Genomic DNA, 7,649 nt, shown 5'->3' with positions numbered 1-7,649 from the left:
TGGTTCATTGTCTGTGTTATCCCTCCATCACACACACACACACACACACGATACACACACACGATACACCTACACACGTCTCTGGCCAAATGTGACAGATATTCCCTCCGTTGTTTTCCTGTTGCCTCTCTTCCTTGTCTTCCAGCAATGGGAGTATGGTTGGACGTTGGATGGGTGCAGTGTTTGCCCAATGATGTGAAGTGTTTGAATAGTGATTACCTTCAGGGGATGAGAGAATGTGAGAAAGTGTGTGTGTGTGTGCGCGTATGCGTGCGACGTGCGTATATTTCAATGTGTGTGTGTTAGAGAGAGAAACAGAAAAAGGTATTTTGCCCTCAGCAGATGAATAGGCAGGAAAGAGGGCACCAAAAGGTGTCAATTCATCACCAGCATCTCTGTAGGAATTGAATGGTTGAATGAGACAACAATAGCCTTTTGTTTTCATGATGTCATGAATTTCAGAACACTTTCTATTAAACCAATCAACATAATGTATGGAATATAACTAGTGCGTGTGTTCTGAGCATAAATGTATTATGGCTTTTCAGGGATTTCCCCAGGAAAGACCATGTTATTGGACTATATTCATCTGACAATGCTTTGTAGGCTACCTCAAAAACATCAGCTGTCTAAGCCTGTCTTAACTGACTGATTGCCAGTTTGTGGGTATTCAACTTGTATGTTTTGCTAGTTGCTATACGTGACACATGAGACAAAGGTTTACACTGTACTGTACTGTACTGTATTAGCTAAATGTCAGTGAATCTTTTCCATGCGTGTAGTGGATCAGTGGATCATCCTGTCTACAGTATGTCTTTGCGTCTGTCTCTTTGTCAGGGTGCCCTTGGTGAGTATTAAGATCTGCTCACTAATACACCTCAAACATGTCACATCGGATCACCTTGCATTCGGCTGAGGTCTGCATTATGAGACAATATGAGAATGTTCTAAACACACTTGGACACATTACACTGTCAGAACCATCTGATGCTTGTGGACACTACTGTGGATCAGCTACTACGGATGAAAAAACAAACAGAATATAAGAACAGAGGACAGTTTAATTGAGTATACAGAAAAATGTGTTTGAATGTGTGCATGTGTGTGTCTCCTCCTCCTCCTCCTCCTCCTCCTCCTCCTCCTCCTCTCAGTGGATGATGGGTACCCAGACGCCGGCCATGCTGAGTGCCGGCCTGGCGGCCTGATCCCAAGCCTTATATATGGAAACTGTTAGGAGCGTTACGTCAGCACGGCATTCCGCACTTTTCCACTGGCCGGCCAGAGTGAGCGATTACAAAATGGGTTTATTTTCCTCTTGTCATTATATGACCCTAACTCTAAATACCTACATTCTCCCTCTCTCCTCCCTCTTTTTCTCCTGCTTTGTTCTTCTCTTTCCCTTGTTGTTTTATTCTCTCATCCTCTCCTAGTATATCTCCTTCTATCATTAGCAAACACAATGTGCCATTGGAACACAGGACTGATGGTTGCTGATAATGGGCCTCCGTACGCCTATGTAGAAATTCCATACAAAATCAGCCGTTTCCAGCTACAATAGCCATTTACAACATTAACAGTGTCTACACTATATTTCTGATCCATTTTATGTTATTTTAATGGACAAAAATAATAATTTTCTTTAGAAAACAATGACATTTCTAAGTTACCCCAAACTTTTGAATGGTAGTGTATGTAAATGAGATATTTCTGTATTCATTTTCAATACATTTGTCAATATGGGGTATTGTGTGTAGATTGAATCCATTTTGAATTCAGGCTGTAACACAACAAAATGTGGAATAAGTCAAGGGGTATGAATACTTTCTGAAGGCACTGTATGTAACATAAACCTGAATTGCATTCGTAATGAACAGGTTCCTCTATTTTAATGAATCAAACAGATCAATGTTGTTCTAATTGACTAGGTCTACAATACAATGAGATGGGTTTGCTTTGTGCATTGACCAGCTCAGGTTTGCCATGCGTGACTTAATGCTGCCACCTACTGTTGGCTGTGAGTCAAACTCACCATCTCCCATATTACTCTTTGGTAAAGGTGAAAAACGATCAATAATTTTGTTCTAAAAGTCAAATTAGATACAGACTGCATACATTTCAGTTGTCCTCGGGTTACGCTTACCATATGACTTTAGAGATGCCCAGGGGAGAGAGAGAGACAGAGAGACAGAGAGTGTATCGTGCCTGTGTGGGAGTGAGAATGTGTGTGTTTCTCTCTGTACCGTCTGAGTGTACTCTCAAAGTGCTGACTAAAGTAGCTGGGCATGCTGACGCCTGTCTCTCAAATGGTGTGCCTCTGGTCCAGACTGAGACAGCACTCTGCCCCATGCAGCTCCACCCCCATCAGCACGCTCACTGTTACTGTCTCCATCAGCGTATAGCCCAGCCCCAGCTCTATACCCAGCCCCAGCTCTATACCCCAGCCCCAGCTCTATACCCAGCCCCAGCTCCATTCCCTGGCTCTATACCCAGCCCCAGCTCTATACCCCAATACCCCAGCTCTATACCCCAATACCCCAGCTCTATACCCAGCCCCAGCTCTATACCCAGCCCCAGCTCTATACCCAGCCCCAGCTCTACACCCAACCACAACTCTATACCCAGCCCCAGCTCTATACCCCAATACCCCAGCTCTATACCCCAATACCCCAGCTCTATACCCAGCCCCAGCTCTATACCCAGCCCCAGCTCTATACCCCAATACCCCAGCTCTATACCCAGCCCCAGCTCTATACCCAGCCCCAGCTCTATACCCCAATACCCCAGCTCTATACCCAGCCCCAGCTCTATACCCCAGCCCCAGCTCTATACCCCAATACCCCAGCTCTATACCCCAACTCTAGCTCTATACCCCAATACCCCAGCTCTATACCCAGCCCCATCTCTATACCCAGCCCCAGCTCTATACCCAGCCCCAGCTCTATACCCAAGCCCCAGCTCTATACCCAGCCCCAGCTCTATACCCCAGCCCCAGCTCTATACCCCAATACCCCAGCTCTATACCCCAATACCCCAGCTCTATACCCAGCCCCAGCTCTATACCCAGCCCCAGCTCTATTCCCCAGCCCCAGCTCTATACCCAGCCCCAGCTCTATACCCCAATACCCCAGCTCTATACCCCAACTCTCGCTCTATACCCCAATACCCCAGCTCTATACCCAGCCCCATCTCTATACCCAGCCCCATCTCTATACCCAGCCCCAGCTCTATACCCAAGCCCCAGCTCTATACCCCAGCCCCATCTCTATACCCAGCCCCAGCTCTATACCCAGCCCCAGCTCTATACCCAAGCCCCAGCTCTATACCCCAGCCCCAGCTCTATACCCAGCCCCAGCTCTATACCCAGCCCCAGCTCTATACCCAAGCCACAGCTCTATACCTAGCCCAAGCTCTATACCCCAATACCCCAGCTCTGTTCCCCAGCTCTATACCCCAACTCTACACCCATCACCAACTCTATACCCCAGCCCCAGCTCTACACCCAACCCCAGCTCTATACCCAGCCCCAGCTCTATACCCCAATACCCCAACTCTATACCCCAGCCCCAGCTCTACACCCAACCCCAGCTCTATACCCAAGCCCCAGCTCTATACCCAGCCCTAGCTCTATACCCAGCCCCAACTCTATACCCCAGCCCCAGCTCTAGACCCAACCCCAGCTCTATACCCTAGCCCCAGCTCTATACCCAAGCCCCAGCTCTCTACCCCAGTGTTATACCCCAGCTCTATACCCCAGCCCCAGCTCTATGCCCCAGCTCAAGCTTTATAACCAGCCCCAGCTCTATACATGTAGCTCAGTTGATAGAGCATGGCGCTTGCAATGCCAGGGTTGTGGGTTCGATTCCCACGGGGGGCCAGTATGAAAACAAAAATGTATGCACTCACTAACTGTAAGTCGCTCTGGATAAGAGCGTCTGCTAAATGACTAAAATGTATACCCCAGCTCTATACCCCAGCTCTACACCCCAGCCCAAGCTCTATACCCCAGCTCCATACCCTTGGCAGCAGTTAATGGGGATCCATAATAAATACAAATACCCAGCTCTATACCCCAGCCCCAACAGCGCTGTAATTCAACTCACTATCCTGGCATTACAAGCGCCATGCTGTACCAACTGAGCTACAGAGGACCACATGTATGTCCTGCTGGCCTATTCTGGGAGGGTTGGTAACCCTTTAGCCCCATCAGCACATATCAGCATATTCTATATCCCAGTGTCTGCACCTCAACAACCACATCCTGGACCACCACAGAGGAAGAATCTGAGTAGGTAGAACTCAGCATAACCACTGATACAGGGTCAGATCTTTTCTCATCCGTCCGCAGGACACATAGACTCACATGACACCTCAGACACACACAGACAGACAGACAGACAGACATGACTGCAGGCTGACAACACTGTGGTGTGACTGTTATAATTTTCCTGCTCTCTGTCGATGACTTCAGAGCCACATGTGGGCTATTTCTGTTTGGTTGCCGGGTGAAAATTAGGTTGTGTCTGATGTGTTGAATACGAAAAGAAAAGACTCATATCAAACAATTTCATGCATTTATTAGTTTTATAAAAACAGTTATGTTTGGTGCAAGCACATAGCTTTGACTTGATGCAATCTGGTAAAAGTGGGTTTTCTCGCTGAACAGTGTTTTTGTTCCGACACTCTATTCCAGGGGTAGGCAACTATAGTAGATTCAGCTGCGGGACGATTTTAGTCCGAGCAGATGGTCGGGGGCCGGAACATAATTATAAAAAATGTGTACCCAGCAAATTGACCACAAGTAAGCCCAAAAAGAGATGGTATTTGAAAATAACATAATAATTTCATACCTTGATTACATTAAGACATGATTACGTCCCTCTTTTTATTTGTAGGAACACTTGGGAAGAGATTTCCTGAATTGAAATATATTTGTAACTGAATTCTTGGCGATTTACAGTCTATTTGGACCAAAAAACGTTGGGGGGCCAAAATAAATCACTTGCGGATGGTTTTGGCCCGCGGGGTGCCTCTTGCTGACTCCTGCTCTAGTCTAAATGACCATCTCCGATTTAATCATACTCCTCACCCCCCTCATCCCCTGGCCTATTTCTAATCTTACTTTAACCTCTCTTAACCTTTTCTCTGTCATCATCCCTCCTTTCCCCTGCCCTTCTCCACTATGCTCACCTCTCCCTAGGGCCAGGTAGGGCTGTAGACATGATTAATGTGGCTAAGACTGACTCAAACACTCAGACTTCAGTGTGGAGCCGTCCATGACACTCACACACACATATATATATTACATTTGAGTCATTTAGCAGACGCTCTTATCCAGAACGACTTACAGTTAGTGAGTGCATATATTTCTTCATACTGGCCCCTCGTGGGAATCGAACCCACAACCCTGGCGTTGCAAATGCCATGCTCTACCAACTGAGCTACACGGCACACACACACACACACACACACACACACAAATGCACTGTGTAACTGGTAATACAGACAATCTGATACCGATGGTGCACCACAGTGTGCTTTCTTTTATCATGAGGAGTAGACCCTGCAGGCAGGCAGTGTGGACAGAGTATGGATCTGTCTGTCAACAATGACCTCCGAGGGCTTACAGTAACACTAACCATTAGCAGGTCACTTCCACTATCGCCAATGTCACTTTGTGTAGCTAGCTGTTTATATGTTACATTGCCTAGGAGACCTTGTCACAGAGAAACTATAATAACATCCTCCTCACCCCCCTTCACCCCTCCTCATAATCTATGTAATGACCCTATTACAAGTAAGTACAGTTTATGTTTTGCAGCAAAATACACTGTTACCACATAGTGTATTTGGTGTGACCTGTGCCCTCTCTGTCCCTGCCCTGTCCCAGTGTTCACCTTGAGGGCAGGAGTCCTAACGCGGGTGAAATGTGACCGCAGCATCCTCTGTCCGCTGGGGCAGGATGCTACCGCTGCTCCCAGAGAGGAAACACAGAACATCAGCTGGATGGTCAAGTGATTCTCCTCAGCATAACAGTTCTGGTCGGGCCACACACACACACTGGCACACACAAACACACACACACTGGCACACAAACACACACATACACACACACACTTGCACACAAACACACACACACACTGGCACAAAAAAAAGATACACTCACGTGAACACTTGCAGACTCGTGCACATACATACACACTCACTCACTCTCTCTCACACACCTCTACTTTGCATCCATTACGTATCTATTATTTATGCAGGAGTAATGTGAGGTTTTAATACCAGCTAATGGCTTTTAGACTTACCTCCACTGGCCATGAATAAATCATATCAGTCACGCCACAGCCAATACCTCACCTTCACTGCTTCTGTTGACATGATCTATAGGTGTGTGTGTGTGTGTGTGTGTGTGTGCGTGCGCACGTGTGTGTGTGTGTGCATGTTGTCATTAGCTGTTCTCAAAATAGCAACAGGCTATGAGAAACAGTGGGGGTTGTGTGTTTAACTACACTCTTAGAAGTAAAGGTGCCTGGAAGAACCTTTTGGGTTGCCACACTGGCGGAACCGTTCCAGTTGAAAAAGGTTCCTCGAGGAACCCCTGTGTAAAGGTTCAATCCGGAACCTTTTTGTGTTAGGAGGGGTTCAATTTTGAACCTTTTTAATAATATATTGTAGAGGTGGCAGCCTATCAAATTGGAGGTGTGGCTTATTGGAGGTGTGGCTTTCAGATAGTTATTATTGGTCACCCGTTAGTGTAAATGTCATTCCTGTTCATCATGTTAAGTTTGTACACTACAAATTAAAATAGATCTGTCCTAAAGCCATGCCCCTACTAAGCCACACCTCCACTCCAGGGTTCCTCCAGGAACCAGTTGTTACATTGAACCATTAAAGGTTTCTCCAAGAATCCCTCAACCAACCTAAGGTGTAAATAGGAACCATTGATTAGCAACGGTTCCTTGAGGATGTCCAGGGTTATTCGAGTCACCAGTAATTCTAAGAGTACATGCTTGAGGTACATCTATTCCTTTACCTCATCGCCTGACTGAGACGTTGTAATAACCTACAGGAACCTACAACAGTGTGCAGGTATTTCTTTTCCTTCTATGATGTCAACCTGAGTGCCCTCGTCATCGCTGAGGACGCCTCCCAGAATAGGTCTGAGGGGTGAGGGGGGGTGTGAGGGGGGTGAGGAGTTCTCCCGCCAGCCAGGCTGAGAGGAGCTAGGCTGGGATGGGTGCGTATCGATCCATGCGTGCTGCGTCCTTATCGACGGAGAGATATGTTTCAGGAAGTGACCTTGGCAGGCCCAGACGGAAGGACGGACAGACAGAGATGGACAGACAGAACTGGACGGACGGACAGGCAGACAAACAGAAAGACGGGTACCTGCCAGGACATAGCTCTGTCTCCTATGGTGTACCATGCTGGCACCATCAGCCCTGCTGCATTGATACTTGCGCCGCCATGATAGTGGGTTCGATTCCCGGGACCACCCATACATAAAATGTATGCACACATGACTGTAAGTCGCTTTGGATAAAAGCGTCTGCTAAATGGCATACAGTGAGGGAAAAAGGTATTTGGGTCAAAAATGTTATAAATTGATTTGTTTTTTAATGAGGGAAATAAGTATTTGACCCCCTCTC

Source organism: Coregonus lavaretus, assembly GCF_964263955.1.
Source record: "Coregonus lavaretus genome assembly, chromosome: 21".
In the NCBI taxonomy this organism is placed as follows: domain Eukaryota; kingdom Metazoa; phylum Chordata; class Actinopteri; order Salmoniformes; family Salmonidae; genus Coregonus; species Coregonus lavaretus.
Note: the sequence above shows the minus strand (reverse complement) of the source record.